Source organism: Rhinoderma darwinii, chromosome 1, assembly GCF_050947455.1.
Source record: "Rhinoderma darwinii isolate aRhiDar2 chromosome 1, aRhiDar2.hap1, whole genome shotgun sequence".
NCBI lineage: Eukaryota > Metazoa > Chordata > Amphibia > Anura > Rhinodermatidae > Rhinoderma > Rhinoderma darwinii.
The window spans coordinates 326471850-326493107 of record NC_134687.1 but is presented as its reverse complement, the minus strand read 5'-3'; the positions used below and the strand labels follow the sequence as shown (position 1 = coordinate 326493107).

General features: G+C 43.5%; 1 pseudogene; it reads left to right on the top strand.

Moving 5' to 3' along the window:
- Positions 1-21258, top strand: part of LOC142749319 (cytoskeleton-associated protein 2-like) — a 129246-nt pseudogene that overhangs the window by 61153 nt on the left and 46835 nt on the right.

The window sequence follows — 21258 nt, the reverse complement described above, 5'->3', positions numbered from 1 at the left end:
AGCTGTGGTCCCACCCTAAAAATACTGATTTCTATTTTACTTCTCCAGGGGTGCTGTCCTAGGTGAAAGGGTAAAAGATTGATTATTTATCGGTAATCGGTTCTTCAAGAACCCGCTGTTACCCTCCCTAATGTTTGTAGTAGATGAGCCCTCATAAGGTAGAGATCGCTAACCTAAATTCAAAGGGATTCTTTGTAAATATTGTATATATAAAGGTGTGAGGGAATTTCACTAGGGTGGTGCAAAAAAATAAAAACACAACAATATACACTAAACTATTTCTCATCCTGAGTTCTTTCTAAAGACTGGGTGTGTGGAGAGGTGTGTCCCTTTTTTTATATCCTCAGGTTTCCTGTCCAGCGAATGGGAAGTCTCTCCAGGGGTACGGTCATAGGTTCTTGAAAAACCGATTACCAGTAAGTAATCAATCTTTTTCTATATGGAAAAAAAGTCACTGGAAAGATATGTTGAAGGACCATGAACTCTGTATTTGACAAAACACGACATGTCAAACCACATTGCATGAACATTATTATTATATATATATATATATATATATATATATATATATATATATATATATATATATATGATAAATTAATTACTCTGCTCTAACTTTTTTTTTTACATTCTAGAAATCTATATTTCTCATGTGATTCCTGCATCACTGTAGTGGTTCAGCTCTATGCTGCAAGGTTTGGAAAAATATATATATTTTGTATAAGAATCTTAATTATACAAGCCACTTATGAAATAGTGCAACAATAGTATTTTAAATTGGTATTCACCCCATATGAAGAAGTGCTCAGAGCGTTCACTCAGGCTGGTGAGATCTTAGTTGAACTAGGCTTGAAATCCGATGTACATCTTCAGAGACCGACGTGGAGGGAGAAGTGCGGCGTTAGACTACGCCAGTTGCGACGTTTCGGGGATCCACCCCTCTCTCTCAAGCGTGTTGGATTACATCCGGTGTGGGCTTATATAGTGAAGCTGGAACAATCAATCTCATCAAAAAGTGAGTATAAACCGTATTCTTGTGAAAAATGTACATAAATGTGATTTAAAATGGACTAGACATGATTTAGAGGTTGTGAATATGCCTATTTAGAAATAAACTAATTATCAATTCATCACCATATCTCAATATACTAATTATTTTCTTTCAGAATATTTTACTAATGTATTTATTCTCCTCTAAATGAATGGATGTAATTTAGTCAAAATAACATATTGATAATCATATATAAACATGTTAATGTTCTATATATAATTAAAACACTGAGTTTATTTCAGCAGTACATGTATCGTTCTTTAACCAGTTCAGGACCGGGCTATTTTGCGCCTTCAGGACCACACACCGTTTAGCCATTTTTAGCACGTGTTAGTTAAATGGCTAACTTTTTTATTTGTTGGGCTAACGACGTGATTTTTGCAACGTTGTTTTCATAGACCATGCAGGTTTCTTTTTTTTTTTTTTTATCGTTTTTATACACACCTTTTTTGCTATTTTTTAATTTTTATTCATAAAGTTTGAAAATAATAGTAAAAAAATAAGCTTTTTTACGTTTCAGCTATTTTTTTTTTGGTAATAACATAGTTTTACCCCAAAATAGACCTTTTATTTGTGATCGTCATTGTCTACCGTAAATTTTTATATATTACATGTCTATATTTGGGTAATTGGGTCAGCGCTAGCGTTACAACAATGATTGGTGGGGGGGGAAACGTTTTTTTTTGGGGTGGGTATTTTATGTGTATTTATTATTTAATTTTTATTTTTGCACTTTACTTTACTATTGTTTTATTACTATGGTCTGTCCCTCAAAGGTTAAAAAAGACCTTTGGGGAACTTTATATATTTTTTTTCTTTCTTTTACACCATGTTTTTCCACTGTTACAGGGGAAATCAGCCCTCTCATAGTGACGATTGTCACTAATCGGGCTGTGCTGGGTCTAGTAAGACCCAGCAACAGTCTGCCACTAACGACACCCGGCGATCATGTGACCAGTCACATGATCACCGGGAGGAATAGAGACAGCGCCGCTGCTGCTGTCTCTATTCCTATACACAGCGTTCATTGAGCGCTGTGTAAAAAAACATCGGAGAAGACAGAAGCAGCAAAAGCTGCTTCTATCCTCTCCTCAGGGTCCCTGGCAGTCACTGACAGCCGGAGACCCGACATTCACCTGCCCAATCGCGCGGGCAGCAAGTTAAAACCCGAGCCGTAAAAAGTCTATGGCTCGGATTTTAAGGACCCTGACCGCTGGCCGTAAAAATACAGCTAGCGGTCGGGAACCAGTTAATCTTGTAATTTATTAACTTATAGAAAAATGTCAATTGCACATTTCATTCACACACCCCCTTGCCAGTTCAGCAGAAGACTAATCTTGAAAGCTGAAGAGTGAGATATATCTCTCTCTCTCTCGCTTTCTCTCTTGTACATGCCCCATTGACTGTTCAGGGGGTTATTTAAATATTGGGCGCCAAATATAACGGCACCGATATGTAAATAACGGAGGGAGGTAGAAAAAAAATGTAAAGTGCCACAGGGTTTTTTTTTTAAGCCCTCCCCATTACATGCTGCACTCAGCTGCACATTTATGGTTTAAGACTCTACATACAATCATTTGCTTAGTTATTCTGTTCTGCTATTTTAACAATAGGGTTGTCCAAGGGAAGAAGTTCTCTATACTTGAGAAGCAAATCCAAACTGTTCCAGAATCTAAGAAGCTTTCTGGATACTGGGAATGCCTTGCACGTATTGAGAAACGGGATGGGCAGCTATATAAAGTTATTGCCGTCCATGAGGAGGCTGTGTCTGCTGGTGCACAGGTGAGTGAAGCAAAAAAAACAAGAAGTTCTGCCGCAAATGTAGTTGTTGCTTTGTTCTATTAAAACCATGAGGCAGATTTATTAACCCCTTAAGGATGCAGCCTAGTTTTGGCCTTAAGGCTCAGAGCCCATTTTTGAAATCTGACATGTTTCACTTTATGTGGTAATAACGTCCAATGCTTGAAGGAATAGTGTCGCCAAAAAAAAAATTTTTATATCAGTTTGAGGTTAGTGTTTTATAAAAAACTTTTGAATTTATTTGTGTGTTTGTGTGTTACTTTTTTTTATTTTTTTTACTTTTTCTTCCCTATGGGGGCTGCCATTTTTTTTCCATTTCTGTATGTGTCGATTAACGACACATACAGACATGGAATACGGCAGCTACAGTCCCATAGTGAATGCGAACGGGGCCCGTTCCATCCACTATGGTGTACGCCGTCTGTGTGGGAACGGCGCATGCGCCGCTCCCACACAGTCCAAGTTGAACTGAGCGCCGTCCGGCGCCATTTTCCTGTAGACCGGAAGTCGCGGCCGGACAGTAAGATTACTACTTCCGGTCGCGGCTTCCGGACTTGTGCACTTGGAGCAGCGGCAGCAGACGGACCGGAGGGAGCGGCGGCGGCAGGAGCAGGTAAGTGATTTCTATGTATGTTCGTGTTTCAGTGTGTTTACTACTTGCTGCTCTGTGGCTTGAAAAAACAAGTGGGTTGTAGATCAAGTGGAGTTCCAAAAACCGGAGTTGAAAAGAGGAGTTAAGCCCCAGTAAGTACTCTTCTACTTCTTTTTCTGTTTGATTAACACCTGTTCGCAGTTTTTTTTGTAACTTGGATAATGGATAGCAAGATTGGAGGTTTTCTTCAGTGCACAGTTTGCCATATGTATGCATGACTGGAGCCGGAGTTCCAGGGTGAATATCTCTGTGGCAGATGTGAGCATGTTGTTCACCTGGAAGCTCGTATTAGAGATCTGAGGAGGATAGACAATCTTGAGCTGAGCTTGCTGCTCACGGAGCATGCAGTTAGTGGGTTAGAACTGGAGGGTGAAGACATGGGTGAGCAGGATCAGGTAAGTAGCTGGGTTAATGTAGTTAGGGGCAGTAGAAAGGGGTCAAAGAAAAGGAAGGCCGCTCCGGTTTCTGACATTCCAGGCAAAATTGCCAAGTTGGGTGATGATGCGAGGGTGTCAGTCTCAGAAATGGCAGCCCTAGTGGATACTGATCTACCTAACAGCCGGGAGAACAGCCCAGCTAGTAGTCGGCAGGATGGTAATGCAGGTAAGCCAAGACAATTGATAGTCGTAGGGGATTCTATAATCAGGAAGACGGATAGAATAATTTGTCGCCAAGACCACCTCAACCGAATGGTTTGCTGTCTCCCTGGTGCCAGGGTTCGGCATGTGGTGGAACGGGTGGACAAATTGCTGGGAGGGGCTGGTGATGATCCAGCTGTCGTGGTCCATGTCGGTACCAACGACAGAATAAATGGTAGGTGGAGGAGCCTTAAGAATAATTTTAAAGAACTAGGCTACAAGCTGAAGGGAAGGACCTCCAAAGTAGTATTCTCAGGAATACTGCCTGTGCCATGCGCATCACAGGAAAGACAGCGGGAGCTCAGGGAGTTAAATGCATGGCTGAAGTCTTGGTGTAGAGGAGAAGGATTTGGGTTCCTAGAGCACTGGGCTGACTTTTCATTGGGGTACAAACTGTATTCTGCAGATGATTTGCACCTAAATGGAAGGGGGTCCGCTGTGCTGGGGGAGAGAATTCTAGCTGGGGTGGCGGAGTATTTAAACTAGGGCTGAGGAGGGAGGTCAATGTAGAAAAAAAAGGGGTAGCCAGGTTAGAGAGGGGTCAGACTATATTGGTGGGGGGAGAAACAGAATGTGGGGAGAGGACTAGACAACAAGATAAGGAGATCCTTTCGTTACAAAACATCAGTGTAAATAAAAAGGCCCGATTATTGTCAAATCACATTTCTGATAATAAAAGTGAAAAACTGACAGGCAAGTTAAAGTGTATGTTCACAAATGCCAGAAGTCTAGCAAGCAAAATGGGGGAGCTGGAGGCCTTGATACTGGAAGAAAATATAGATATAGTTGGTGTTGCTGAAACATGGCTGGACTCTTCACATGACTGGGCTGTAAATCTACAGGGTTTTACACTTTTTCGGAAAGACAGGACAAATAGGAAAGGCGGTGGTGTATGTCTGTATGTGAGAAGTGATATGAAGGCGAGTCTGAAAGAGACAATAGTGGGTGAATACTGTGAGGAAGTTGAAACCTTGTGGGTGGAACTAGAAAGGGAGGTAAACACTGAAAAAATTACTTTTGGTGTAATCTATAGACCCCCCAATATAACTGAGGAGATGGAAGTTCAGCTATATAAACAGATGGAGCGGGCTGCACAGGCGGGTACTGTAGTGATAATGGGAGATTTTAATTTCCGGGATATTAATTGGTGTCATGGTTCAGCTTCAACTGCAAAGGGGAGACATTTCCTCAACCTGTTGCAGGAAAATTTTATGGGCCAGTTTGTGGAAGACCCGACTAGAGGTGAAGCTCTGTTGGATGTGGTCATTTCTAATAATGCAGATCTTGTTGGGAATGTCAATGTTCGTGAAAACCTCGGTAACAGTGATCATAATATAGTTACATTTTACCTATACTGTAAAAAACAAACGCAGGCTGGGAGGGCAAAAACATTTAATTTTAAGAAAGCCAATTTCCCCAGGATGAGGGCTGCAATTCAGGATATGGACTGGGAAGAACTAATGTCAAATAATGGAACAAATGATAAATGGGAGATTTTCAAATCTACTTTGAGTTATTATAGTGCAAAATTTATTCCTATAGGTAAAAAGTATAAACGACTCAAATTAAACCCCACATGGCTTACACCTTCTGTGAAAGGGGCAATACATGACAAAAAAAGGGCATTTAAAAAATACAAATCCGAGGGTACAGCTGTAGCCTTTGTAAAATATAAAGAGCTTAATAAAATCTGTAAAAATGTAATAAAATTAGCAAAAATACAAAATGAAAGGCAGGTGGCCAAGGATAGTAAAACAAATCCCAAAAAATTCTTCAAGTATATAAATGCTAAAAAGCCAAGGTCTGAACATGTAGGACCCCTAGATAATGGTAATGGGGAGTTGGTCACAGGGGATCAAGAGAAGGCAGAGTTACTAAATGGGTTCTTTAGCTCTGTATATACAACTGAAGAAAGAGCAGCTGATGTAGCCGCTGCCGGTGCTGTTAATATATCAGTTGATATACTGAATTGGATGAATGTAGATATGGTCCAAGCTAAATGAAATAAAATAAATGTGCACAAGGCCCCGGGACCAGATGGGTTACACCCTAGAATTCTTAAAGAGCTTAGTTCAGTTATTTCTGTCCCCCTTTTCATAATATTCAGAGAATCTCTAGTGACTGGTATAGTGCCAAGGGACTGGCGCAGCGCAAATGTGGTGCCTATTTTCAAAAAGGGCTCTAGGTCTTCCCCGGGTAATAATAGACCAGTAAGCTTAACATCCATCGTGGGGAAAATGTTTGAGGGGCTATTGAGGGACTATATACAGGATTATGTGACAATAAATAGCATTATAAGTGACAGCCAGCACGGTTTTACTAAGGACAGAAGTTGTCAAACTAACCTAATCTGTTTTTATGAAGAGGTGAGCAGAAGTCTAGACAGAGGGGCCGCTGTGGATTTAGTGTTTTTGGACTTTGCAAAGGCATTTGACACTGTCCCCCATAGACGCCTAATGGGTAAATTAAGGACTATAGGTTTAGAAAATATAGTTTGTAATTGGATTGAGAATTGGCTCAAGGACCGTATCTAGAGGGTTGTGGTCAATGATTCCTTCTCTGAATGGTCCCCGGTAATAAGTGGTGTACCCCAGGGTTCAGTGCTGGGACCACTATTATTCAACTTATTTATTAATGATATAGAGGATGGGATTAATAGCACTATTTCTATTTTTGCAGATGACACCAAGCTATGTAATATAGTTCAGTCTATGGAAGATGTTCATGAATTGCAGGCAGATTTAAACAAACTAAGTGTTTGGGCGTCCACTTGGCAGATGAAGTTTAATGTAGATAAATGTAAAGTTATGCATCTGGGTACCAACAACCTGCATGCATCATATGTCCTAGGGGGAGCTACACTGGCAGATTCACTTGTTGAGAAGGATCTGGGTGTACTTGTAAATCATAAACTCAATAACAGCATGCAGTGTCAATCAGCTGCTTCAAAGGCCAGCAGGATATTGTTGTGTATTAAAAGAGGCATGGACTCGCGGGACAGGGATGTAATAGTACCACTGTACAAAGCATTAGTGAGGCCTCATCTAGAATATGCAGTTCAGTTCTGGGCTCGAGTTCATATAAAGGATGCCCTGGAGTTGGAAAAAATACAAAGAAGAGCAACGAAGCTAATTAGGGGCATGGAGAATTTAAGTTATGAGGAAAGATTGAAAGAATTAAACCTATTTAGCCTTGAAAAAAGACGACTAAGGGGGGACATGATTAACTTATATAAATATATGAATGGCACATACAAAAAATATGGTGAAATCCTGTTCCTTGTAAAACCCCCTCAAAAAACAAGGGGGCACTCCCTCCGTCTGGAGAAAAAAAGGTTCAAGCTTCAGGGGCGACAAGGCTTCTTTACAGTGAGAACTGTGAATCTATGGAATAGCCTACCGCAGGAGCTGGTCACAGCAGGGACAGTAGATGGCTTTAAAAAAGGGTTAGATAATTTCCTAGAACAAAAAAATATTAGCTCCTATGTGTAGACATTTTTCCTTCCCTTTTCCCTTCCCTTGGTTGAACTTGATGGACATGTGTCTTTTTTCAGCCGTACTAACTATGTAACTATGTAACTATGTATGTAAACCTTCCACACTGTGTGTTAGCTAAAAAAATGGCAACACACAGTGTAGGAGGTTTGACCGTTCAATCCCCTCGTTTCTCCCGGCACTAGCCAGGATAAAGGAGGGGGGATTCTGAGAGCTCACTAGAGCGAGGGATTTTTTCCCAATTTTGCAGCATAAAGCAATGTGGTTGCTTTACCACATGCAATGCTGCAATTTTGGGAATTGCTCCATCTAGTGACCAGTGCTGGGAAATATTATAAATTAGAATCTAATTTATAATATTTCCTGACTCGTGAAAAAAATAAAAAAAATTAGAACAATGTTTAATCCCCTACACACTAATTGTTTAACTAAAAAAAAAAATTCATTTTTTGCTAGCAACACATTCCCTTTAAACCTATTCAAGCGATTCTGAGAATGTTTTCTCGTGACACATTTGGATTCATGTTCGTGGTATAATTTGGTCGATATATTCAGTGTTTATTGGTGAAAAATTGCAAAATTCTGATAAAATTTTGAAAAAATAGCATTTTCCAGAATTTAAATGCATCTGCTTGTAAAACAGACAGTTATACCACCCAAAATAGTTACTAGTTCACATTTCCCATATGTCTACTTTAGATTGGCATAGTTTTTTGAACATTATTTTATTTTTCTTGGATGTTACAAGGCTTAGAACATAAACCGCAATTTCTTATATTTTTAAGAAAATGTCAAAAGCCTTTTTTTAAGGTACCTGTTCAGTTCAGAAGTGGCTTTGAGGGGCCTATGTATTAGAAACCCCCATAAAACACCCCATTTTAAAAACTAGACCCCTCAAAATATTCAAAACCGCATTGAGAGTTTTTTTTAACCCTTTAAGCGTTTCACAGGAATTAAAGCAAAGTGGAGGTAAAATTTGCAAATTTAATTTTTCTTGCTGAATTTAAATTTTATTCAATTTGTTTTCTGTAACACAGAAGGTTTTACCAGAGAAACACTACTAAATATGTATTGTCCAGATTCTGCAGTTTTTAGAAATGTCCCACATGTGGCTCTAGTGTTCTCGTGGACTAAAACACAAGCCCTAGAAGCAAAGAAGCACCTAGTGCATTTTGAGGCCTCTTTTTTATTAGAATATATTTTAGGCAGCATGCCAGGTTTGAAGAGGTGTTGAGGTATCAAAGCAATGGAAACCCACCAGAAGTGGCCCAATTTTGGAAACTACACCCCACAAGGAATTCATTTATGGTAGTTGTTATCATTTTGACCACACAGTTTTTTCACAGCACCTATTTGAATTGGGCTGTGATATTAAGTCATTTTTTTCCAATAAGATGTCATGTTTTGATAAAAATTTCTTATTTTCACAGGGAACAAAATACCCAATTTGTCCCCATTTGTGGTGATAAACTGCCGTTTGGGCCCATGGGAGGGCTCAGAAGGAAAGGACCACCGTTTGGCCTACTGGGGATTTTCTGGTGCTAAGTTATGTATGTAGAAGCCCCTGAGGTACCAGTACAGTTGAAACCCCCGAGAAGTGACCCCATTTTAAAAACTACATCCCTTAAGATATTCATCTAGAGGTGTAGTTAGCATTTTGACTCCACAGGTACTGTGTAAAAGATAATGCGCAGCAGATGGTGCAGAGTGAGATTTGCAATTTTCTAAATATATGGCATGTCAGTGTCCGATATAGTGTGCACAGCATGTGCCACCGGAGATATACACCCCGTAAGCTGTAATGTGCATTCTCCCGGGTACGGCAATACCCTACATGTGGCTGTCATCAGCTGCCTGGGCAAACGGCAGGGCTCAGAAGGGAAAGATGAGGGGGATAAGCTGTGTGGACTGCATCAGGGTAAATTAAAAATTAAGGGATGTATGATAAATTCGAAAACAATCTTTCATACAGAGCCCTGGTTTTTCGGGACACGTGTCGCATTGGTATATTGTTTCCCTCCTTATCCCCCTCTTTGAGCAGACTCTTCACCTCTTTTGACCTTTTCCCTTCTTGCCAGTTTGGGGAACTTCTCCTGGAAAGTGTTGCCCTGGTACGATGCGTGTGGCCTCTCTTCCAGAAGTACTGGGTGCTCCCTCTTCTTTGTCCCTAAAGATTAGGTTCTTGATAGCCACCTCTTGAAATTCCAGGTAAGTTCCCCTCTGGCCTGCACATCGATGTAGCACGTACGCATTGTACAATGCCATCTGTATGATGTGCACGGCCAGCTTCTTATACCACACCCTCGATTTCCGCATGGCGCTGTAGGGCTTCAGGACTTGATCTGACAAGTCAACCCCTCCCATGTACCTATTGTAGTCCAGGATGCAGTCTGGTTTGGGGGTCTCTGTACTGGTACCTCGTACAGGTACATGGCTACTGGTGTGGCCATGTATTGTCAATACAAGGACATCTCTCTTGTCCTTGTACTTGACACACAATATGTTGCTGCTAGAATGTGCCCTGCTCTCACCCCTTCTGAGTGTTTGCCCAAGCAGAGTCTTAGGGAGGCCTCTCAGATTTTGTTCTAGCAGTGCCGCATGCCACAGTACTTCTGGAAGCGAGGCACTTGAAGAGTGGGACGCTGGTATAAAAATTATCCAGGTAGACGTGGTAACCCTGGTCCAGCAGTGGGTGCACCAAATCCCACACCATTTTTGAATTAATTCCCAGTAAGGGGGGGGGCGTTCTGGGGGCTGAATACTGCTGTCCTTCCCTTCATATATCCTAAATTTGTAGGTATACCCTGATGAACTCTCGCACAGCTTATACATCTTCACGCCATACCTTGCCCTCTTACTCGGCAGGTACTGGCGGAATTGAAGCCTCCCTTTAAAATGTACCAGGGACTCATCAATAGAGATACACTTCTCGGGGGTGTATGCTTGGGCAAACCGGGCACTGAAATGGTCTAATAGGGGTCTCAGTTTGTACAAATGGTCAAAACTGGGGTCATCTCGGGGTGGGCACTGCTCATTATCCGTATAATGTAAGAAGTGAAGTATTCCCTTATAACGCATCCTGGACATGGCCATACGGTACATCGGGGTGTGGTATAAGATGTTTGTGCTCCAGTAGGTCCTAATGGATGGCTTTTTCAGAAGCCCCATGTTCAAGTCAAGTCTCCAGAACTTGCCAAACTCTGCTGCATCTACAGGGGTCCACCTGTGGGATTGGGCATAAAATGATGTGGGGTTATTAGTAATATACTGTTCGGCATATAAATTAGTCTGGGAGACCATAAGATCTATAAAGTCATCCGTGAAGAAGAACTTGAAAGTCCATTTCACTGAGCCCTGCCGTATTCAATTTTATCCCTGAGCTGCCCGTGTACTCTGGGATTTGGGGCTCATAAATGTCTGGTGTGTCCAAATGGGGTCACTTCGCTCTGGGGATTGAACTGCGGCAGGGTCATTTCGCTCGGGGGCTTCAACTGCAGTGGTGGTCCTGGGGCATCTCCTAGGGGGTTCCTCTTCTTCACTGGATGAGGAGGTGGATAAATAAGAGTCTCACCATCCGACGACTCTGTCTCGGAGGCAGGAAATGAATATGCCTCTTCGGCACTTAATGTCCGTTGGGACATGTTTGATTGCTTCCCTAACTAGGAGCAATAGGCTGCTACCTAAACCAGCCCAAAAAATTGGTGTTTTTAGAGAATGAGTGGGCTTCCCTGAGACTAAATCTAACTAGGGTGAGGGTTCCTAACACTAAACCTAACTAGCTTTTATTTGAACTTCCCTGACACTAAACCTAACTAGATTATTCCGAGCTTCCCTAACACTAAACCGAACTACAATGACAGGTTTAGTGTCAGGCACCCATCTAGATTATTCCGAGCTTCCCTAACACTAAACCGAACTACAATGACAGGTTTAGTGTCAGGCACCCATCTAGATTATTCCGAGCTTCCCTGACGCTAAACCTAACTACGGTGATGGACCCCATACACAAGATCTAACGACGGTGACTGATTCCTGACGCAAAATTCCCTGACGCTATACCCAACTACGCTTTTTGACTGTTCACTGACACTACCTAACCCTAATACTAAACTAACCAGTTAAATTGTCAAAACTAACAGGTTTTGTTTTTTTTTGTTTTTTTGTTTTATAAAGAAAAAAAATAATCCCCAGGGACCAAGAAATTGGTCCTGAAGACTAAAGTGGTCAGTGATAGGAGATCACTGACCAAAAACGTGGGAGGAACACAAGGAGGAAGGGTACAGGACTGGGTAGTGGAATGGGGAGGTGTGAAGCAAAAGTTTTTTTAACTTTTTTCTTTTCTTCCCTTCTCTCCCTCTTCTCACAACCGCTCTGTACGCCTTGCTATCTCCAACAGAGGCATTCAGGGCGGGTGCGGCAGGATGGGATGTCAGGGAGGGGAAGGGAAGGGACCGATCGTCACTATTGGACAGTTACTCACTAACTGACCAATAGTGGCGATCGTGGAGGCGGGACCATCGCGACAGGTCCCGGCGTATTGAGCTGTGATAGCCTGCTGTTTCTGACAGCTCGTGCCGGTGGAAAATGGCTATGCATTTTCCCTGCGACGTAATATTCGGTCGCTGATCGCGAACGTGGTGGTCAGCGCGATGGAATATTACGTCGCTGAGCGCGAAGGGGTTATATAACGACCATCAGGGACGTGCAATTATATAACTGCTTAAGGTCATGGTCCATAAACCCATACCAACGCAAATGTATAACGCAGCTTCAAACTGGCTGCCGAGTCAGGTGACTGGCTGTCAGACTTCTCTGCTTTCACATACTTTTTGCTGAGCATTGTGTAGAAGATAATAAAGTCCCCAATGGTCTCTTTTGACACTGTGTGGCATAGACTATTAAAAATACATCCAAAGTAAAGAAGTTGGCATACACTTTATATATTGTTTTCTAACTTACTCTGCTTTTGCGAAAATACAGAAATTTGCGAAATTCCGAAGAGGAACAAGGACCGCAAATACAAAGCCGTTCTCACAGATTTTCATTATTTCCATACATTTTGAATGGAGCGGCAGGACGCATGCTCAACCGCCACTCTATTCAACTCCTCTGGGTGCAGTCTTGTGGCTGGGGCGGAAATGGGAAACACAACCCCGTTATGGTAATCTGTGGGGTTCCCAGCTGTAGGACCCACACCGAGCCAGCAGTTCTCACCTATCCAGTGGATAGGTGATTTGTTGTAACAGGAATACCCCTTTGAAAGGCTATGTACACTTTTTAATTTTTTTTTAATTTATATAAACATGCCTAAATTTTCAATTAGTTTTTATAATAAAAATATATTTTACTTTTTGAGATACAGCTGCTCTGTATTCTGCATCTAGAGCAGCTGTATCTTTCGCTATAACCTGAATCGGTCAATCCTGCGGACCTGACGTGAACAGAATTTAGCGCTACATACAGCTGCTCTGTATGCAGAATACCGAGCAGCTGTTTCTGAAAAAGTAAAACTAATTTTTACTAAAGGCTAATTAACCCCTTTAGGACACAGCCTGTTTTGGCCTTGTGGACACAGATGATTTTTTTCAACTCTGACGTGTTCATTTATGTGGTAATAACTCTGGAATGCTTTTACCTATCCAAGCGATTCTGAGATTGTTTTCTCGTGACATATTGTGCTTTATGTTAGTGAAAAAATTTGGTCGATTAAATTCAATATTTATTTGTGAAAAACTTCAAATTTTAGCGAAAATTTTCATTTTTCTAAATTTAAAATGTATTTGTTTGTAAAACAGATAGTAATACATCCCCCCCATATGTCTACTTTATGTTTGCATCGTTTTTTCACGTCCTTTTATTTTTCTAGGACGTTACAAGGCTCAGAACATTAGCAGCAATTTCTCATATTTTCAAGAAAGTTTCAAAAGGCTATTTTTCAGGGACCAGTTCAGTTCTGAAGTGGCTTTGAGGGCCTTCTATATTAGAAAGTCCCCATAAATCACCCCATTTTGAAAACTGCACCCCTCAAGGTATTCAAAACGACATTCAGAAAGTATTTTAACTCTTTAGGCGTTTCACAGGAATGAAGGGAAAGAGGTGAAATTTACAAATTATATTTTTTTTGCCGAAATTCATTTAATAAAAAAAATTCTGTAACACAGAAGGTTTTACCAGAGAAACGCAACTCGATATTTATTGCCCAGATACTGCAATTTTTAGAAATATCCAACATGTGGCCCTAGTGTCCTAATGGACTGAAGAACCGGCCTCAGAAGCAAAGGAGCACCTAGTGGATTTTGGGGCCTCCTTTTTTTTTTTTTTTAGGAATATATTTTAAGCAAGTGTCAGGTTTGAAGAGGTTTTGTTGTACCTAAACAGTTGAAACTTCACCAAAAGTTACCCCATTTTGGAAACTACACCCCTCAAGTAATTTTTCTAGTGGTATAGTTAGCATTTTGACCCCACAGTTTTTGTTTTTTTGCAGAATTTAGTGGAATTAGTCTGTGAAGATGAAAATCACTTTTTTTTTTCTGTGGAAACATATAATTTTTTTCATTTTTACAAGGAATAAAGGAGAAAAAGCACCCCAACATTTGTAAAGCAATTGTTCCCGATTATGGCAATACCCCATATGTGGTAATAAACTGCTGTTTGGACAAACAGCAGGGCTCAGAAGGAAAGGAGAGCCTTTTGGATTTTGGAGCGCAGATTTTGCTGGTTTGGATTTCAGAGCCATGTCGGGTTTGCATCGCCCCGGAGGGACCAAAACAGTAGAAACGCCCCAAAAGTGACCCTATTTTGGAAACTACACCCCTCAAGGAAATTTTCTAGGGGTATAATGAGCATTTTGACTCTACAGGTTTTTTGTAGAATTTAGTGGAATTAGGCCGTGAAAATGAATATCAACATTTTTGTCCACTAAAATGTTTCATTTTTTTTTTATTTTCACAAGGGATAAAAGAGGAAAAGCACCCCAGCATTTGTAAAGGAATTTCTCCCGATTACGGCAATACCCCACATGTGGTCATGTTTTTTTTTATTAGAAATTAATTATCCCTTTCAGGACTGATCCTTTTTTGCTTTTTCATTTTCGTTTTTCACTACCCGCCTTCCAAGAGCCATTATGTTTATTTTTCCGTCAGTGTGGTGTGATGGCTTATTTTTTGCGGGAGGAGTTGTAGTTTCTATTAACGCCATTAAAAGTACCATAAAATGTACTTGGAAACTGAAAAAAAAAAATTTGCGGGCTGAAATTGGAAAAACTGATTCCTCCATTGTTTTTGGGGTTTTGTTTTTAAGTCTTTCACCGTAAGGTAAAAACGACAACTTTAGTTTTATTCTGCGTCTCAATTCGATTACGGTGATACAAAATTTATTTTTATTTTTTTTATATTTTACTACTTTTGCAAAGAAAAGACTATTTGTTAAAAAATAAAAAAAAATTGTATCATCCCATTCTAACATCCAGAAGTTTTTATATTTTGGTCGATTGAGCGCTGTGGGGGCTTATTATTGGCGGTACGAGCCGTAGCTTTTATTGGTACCATTTAATGGTACATACATCTTCCTGATCACTTTTTATTACATCTTTTTTAGAGCGTGAGCAAAAAAACTGCGATTTTTGGCGCTTTAAATTAATTTCTTACAGCTTTCACCCTGCGCAATAAATTACGTTTTACTTTATTCTTCGGGACGGTCCGATTACGGCGATACCATATGTGTGTAGTTTTTTTTACAGTAGCACAGCGTTTGCACAATATTACGTTTCTATAAAATTTATTTTCTGAGACACCCTATTCTGAGCCGTAACTTTTTTATTTTTTTGTCAAAAAAGCTGCGGGAGGGGGGGGAGTGGCTGGACGAGCTGGAGAGCAGACGTGCTTGAGAGAGCTCTCATCAGGCCTGTGCTAGAAAGGGACAGATCGGGCACCTAAATGGGGAAAACCCGTTCCAAAAAGGCCCCACGGGGTACCCAGACACAAGGGGGTGCAGATACCCCGATCTCAATTTTTTATTTATTTTTTTTGCCGCTGGCAGCCGGGGATTCGAGCTCGGAAGGAGCCAGGACGCCGCCTTTGATGGAGCCGCCGGCTGCAAGCATGGAGTACAACCCCGTCCGGCTAGCTCTCAGCCTGGAGGAGCTGCTGTCCCCGGAGGCAGAGCGAGCAGAGTCACAGGCCCTCGGGTCCCTGACTGGGGGTGACGGCCAGGAGAGGAGTGAAGGTCGATTACCCAAGTCGGTAGGGGCCTCGAGGAGGATCCAAGATGGTGGCGGCCAGGACCAGGGTGAGCCTCCGCACGAGATGGCGGATGCCGAGCTATCCCTCAGACGCGGGCAGGCCCAGTCTGCGGTGAGGCAGAGGAGGACGCTGACACAGGAGACGGAGGAGCAAGACGAGAAGGGCCCGGGAGAGGGCAGCAACGGCAGGGGATGTCGCTTACCTGCATCTGCCGACACCTCGTGGCGGAGCCAAGAAGGCGGCTGGGACCGGAGCTTGCAGTGGCGCAGGAGAATGGCGCTGGGGAGGTGAGGCAGTGCGTCAGCCGGTTCTCTTGTGCAGGTCACCGGGAGGGACCTTGGAGCAGTGGCCCTGATGGCAGACCCGGGGACGATGTCGAACCAGAGGTCTGATCAGGCTCAGGCCGAGCCTGGGGAAGAGGAGGGAGAGGAGTACTCCTCGGAAGAAGGGGGGAAAACCCCAGAAACCTGCAGGCGGCAGAGATTTAGGGGGATTGTGGGATTGAGGTCCTCCCCACTTTCCTCTGGTGGTGGGAGTTTGATGGGAGATCTACCGCCGCCGGACCGGGCGGCCCAGACACTCAGGGGTCACCCGGAATTACAAGCCTTGCTGGCGCTTCTCCCCTCTGAGAGGGACATGGAGGTGATGGCAGCCGATCTGAAAGTAGCGTGGCGCCGGGATTTACACGTGGTCCAATCTGAAGTAACTGCTTTGCGAGCTAAGGTGGGGGCATTGGAATCGTGGAAGGACTCTGTGTCTGCAACTATACAACAGCTTACGGAGGTGCAGAGAGTTTCAGGCTCACAGCAGCGACAACTACAAGGGCAGCTGGACGACCTGGAAAACAGGAACAGGAGGAATAATATACGTCAGAGGTCTGCCGGAAGCAACTAAAACTGCTGACTTAATGCCGACGTTGCCGGGTATCTTCAACACCTTACTTAATCGCCCCGTGGAAACCTATATTGAAATAGATAGAGCTCACAGGGCATTGCGTCCGAAGAGTGCTGATGCTGCTAGACCACGCGATGTCATTTGCCGTATCCACTATTATGGCCTAAAAGAGAAGATTCTGCAGAAGGCGAGATTAAAGGCTGAGATTGATTTTGATAGGGCAAAACTGCTCCTGTTTCCGGATCTAGCGAGACTCACCTTGAGGCAGCATGGGCTGATGCGCCCTTTGCTTTCCGTGTTGCAACAACGGGGGATATCGTATCGATGGGGATTCCCCTTTGCCCTGCATGTGCCAGTGGAGGACAGAACTGTCTCATTGTATACGCATGCGGAACTTCCAGGATTTCTGAGGGCCCTTGGATTGCCTGTCATCTCATTGCCAGACTGGGAGACTTTCCAACAGGATACTTTGCAGGGGCCGGGAGCTCCGCCGCTTGGGAGGCCCGCATCTGGGAGGCAGGAGAGATCTGGATCACCATTGCCGCAGAGACCGCGATGGCGTCAGAGAGCGTCCCTGTCAAGATTTCGGGAGCGTTGATGTGATTTATATGCTTTATCTTTAACCCCGTTGCATTGCAGGTGTTCACCCATGCAGGGATGCCTGAGCCCGTCATTTTCGGGAGTCTGTGAAAAGCAATGTTACTATTCCCTGTTGGGCGGATGTTGGGCTCTGGTTTAGATATACTATGCAACGTTAGGTTCTAGGGCGGATAGACACGTCCCGTCGTGGGCTTATGTTAGGCATTTCTAGTCGCCGTAGGTTGTTTGCATCAGCATAAGAGGTCTGTCCCTTTACGTAACTGGTTCAGAAGACATTGATATTAGAGGCTGTGGAGTTTAGTTCGGTATCTATACTTTCTGTTATCAGGTAAAAGGTGTACTGTTTGAAGGTAGTCCTCTGTGACCCCCACATAGGAATATCGCTGAGACTAGACTGGTTCTAACCAGTGATACAGGTGCTGAGTGGCACAAATTAGTATATTGTTGTGACAGGATGTTTTGCTTTCCTCTTATTATCCATCTTATGCGATTTATGCTTTGGTAATGCAATGTATACATGGAAGCTTTGTAATGTACTTTATGTCTTTGACGGGATGGTGGGCACGGCGGCAGTGTCTGGCGAACACAGGTATTTTGTGATTAGATGCATCTTGGTTCTCTTGGAATTCATGGATAATGGCTGATTTCACCATCTCATCCCTGAACGTGAAGGGATTCAATGTTCCGGAGAAGAGGTCTCAGATCTTGTATGCTTCACATAAACAGAGGATCCAGGTACTTTGAGTTCAGGAAACCCACTTCCGGGCGGATCAGGTTCCAATCATTCGTAATAAATATTACCCGGTGGGATACCACTGCAGTAATCCGAATGGCAAGACTAGGTGGGTGTCTATTTTCCTGCACAAGTCTCTTCAGGGTAGGGTGATGGATACCTATGTGGACTCTGAGGCACGATTTATTTTTCTGAAATGTGAGGTAGGGGTCCGCACGGTCACGATAGCCAATATTTATGCCTCTAACACTAACCAAGTTCCTTTTTTCCTGAAGATGTTGGAAGAGTTGAGAGCTTTTTCGTCGGGCGCGCCTATCCTATGTGGGGACTTTAAACTGGCCATTAATCCATTGCTTGACACGACCTCTGGGCGGACTTCCCTGGAATACAATAAGTTGAACAAATTGAGGAAGAGGCTCAGAGATATGCGGCTTTGTGATGCGTGGAGGTTGACCCATCCGGACGATAGGGACTTCACTTTCTATTCGTTTGCCCATAACTCTTACAGCAGGATAGATTAAGTTATGGTTCACCATAGTCTATTGTCTTTTGTGAAAGAGACTTCTATTGGCAGTATGCTTCTCGCTGACCACGCTCCGGTGTCATGTGTACTGAGCTTTTCAACGCAGCGTCGCAGAGAATTTACCTGGCGCCTCAATGAATCTTTGCTGAAGGATCCATTGTGTATGATAGAGTTGAAACAAACAGGGGAGAATTTTAGGGGGGATCATGCTAGAGATGACACAGCCCCGGCGGTGAAGTGGGAGGCTCTTAAATGTGTGCTTCGGGGAGTACCCATCAAGCATGGAGCTTGCCTCAAGAGGGAGAGGGGGGCGAAGCTGCAGGCGCTTTTAGTTAGAGTGCAGTCCCTAGAATCCCAGCATAAACAGATGCTGCAAGAACGCACTCTTAGGGAACTAACTAAGACTCGCCATGAGATTCAACTTCTGCTGGACAAGCATAGTGCTAGGCTCCGTCAGGTGTGCTCTTGCTATTATGAGTGTGGTAATAAGGCGTGGAAGGCGTTGGCGAGGGCACTGCGGGAGCGGGAGGCGTCTTCCTTTTATACCCTCAATACGAACTGTAGCGGAGTAATTGGCGTTTAAGACGGAGGATATAGCATCGGCCTTCGAGTATTATTCCTCGCTTTATAACCTGCCCTCTCCCACTCTGGGTAATGTCCCTCCCGAATCACCGCTCTCTTTAGCGGAGTATATTAGGGACACGACGTTGCCTCGGTTGTCTCCAGAAGAGGCTGTGGGCCTGGATTTACCATGCACCAGAGGAGTTACTGCAGGTTATTAAAGCGTTACCGGTGGGGAAGAGCCCGGGGCCCGATGGGTACACGGCGGGATTTTACAAATCCCTGGCAGAGGACTTGGTAACGCCTTTGCAAGAGTCGTTTAATTCCATTTCGGAACAGGTGAAGTTCCCTGATTCATTTTTGCAGGCTCATATCACGGTCATCCCAAAAGCGGGTAGGGATCTGAAACATTGTGCGAACTATAGGCCAATCTCTCTCATCAACACAGACGCTAAGATGTATGCTAAGTTGATAGCGAATAGACTGGTCAGGGTTCTAGGATCCCTGATTCACCCGGAACGAGTTGGGTTTGTCCCAATGCGTGAAGCCAGAGACAATACGCTGAAGACCTTCTCTTTGCTTCATCATGTGACGAAGAGTAGTGTTCCCTGTATGCTTTTGTCGCTGGATGCGGAGAAGGCCTTTGACCTGGGTGGATTGGGGGTTTCTGGAGGCGGCTCTGAGCCAGATGGGAGTAAGTCGTCTAATGTTGACGTGTATAATGTCCCTTTACAATCCTCCCCAGGCGAGTATTAGGGTTAATGGATCTCTATCTGCTTCATTTATGATTGGTAATGGGACTAGACAGGGCTGCCCACTGTCTCCCCTGCTGTTTGCGGTGGTGATGGAACATCTTTTGATAGCAGTTCGGAATAATGCTGACATTCGGAGGGTGCAGGTTGGGGAGATGCATTTTAAGGTGTCGGCGTTTGCTGACGATCTATTGTTTTATATTACAAGTCCACACCTCACATTGCCGCCTTTGATGAAAGCCATCCAAACGTATAGCTATTATAGTAACTACAAGATGAATATGTCTAAGAGCGAGGCTATGAATATATCTTTGTCAGGGGAGGAAGCCCAGCAGGTGCGTAGTAACCTTTTTCATGGCAGACGGGCTCGTTGAAATATTTAGGGGTGCGGATACCTGTGGCTCTTGCGGACTCCTACTCTCTTAATTTTCTGCCTATTCTTCAGACTCTTAGAGCTGACCTAGACAAATGGGATACCAAGGATTTTTCGTGGTTAGGTAGGATAAACGTGATAAAGATGAATATCCTGCCACGTTTAATGTATATTTTTCAGACGGTCCCGTGTGTCTTGCCCAGGGTTTTTTTTCTTCAGTTAAACAAAGCTCTGGCTAGGTTTGTTTGGCAGGGCAGACCGCCGCGAATAGCGAAAACTACCCTGTTCAAGAGTAAGCGGAGAGGGGGGCTAGGATTGCCTGACTGTCTGGCCTATTACTTTGCGGCGGTGAGTGCTAGGATCTTGGATTGGTTCCATCATGCGGACTCTAAATTGTGGGTGAAACTGGAAAATCTTTTGGCGCCGGTTCCTCTCACTGTCCTTCCATGGCTCCGGGTGAGGTACTTTAAGGGGCGGGAGAACGCTCTGCTCCCTTTGGTTGCGGGACAGATGGTACTCACAAATAAACGTTATCGAATTCTCATAATGTGGACTTTCCGCCTGGGAAGCAGCCTACCTACTTGACCTTTGCGCCAGACCTTCGACACTGACTTTTCATCATGTTCTGACGGGTCCGTGCTTGAAGTCCTTTGAGGCACTTGTCCCGGAGCCAGGGAGATCATCGGTTGGGCGCTGGGACTTATTAAGGCTACAACATTTCTATACTGCTAATAGGGTGAGGCTGTCTTTGAACAGAGATCTAACATCGATAGAACAGCTATGTGTTGCTGCTTCCCCTCCGGAGAGAACTATTTCCCTTATCTATAAGTGTTTGCAGGAGTTACATAACGAGGTTCCGCCTTCCTTTCTGAAAGGGTGGGAGAGAGAGCTTACGTCGCCTCCATCCTCGGCGGACTGGTCAAAAGCTTTTGCCCTGTGTCATAGCT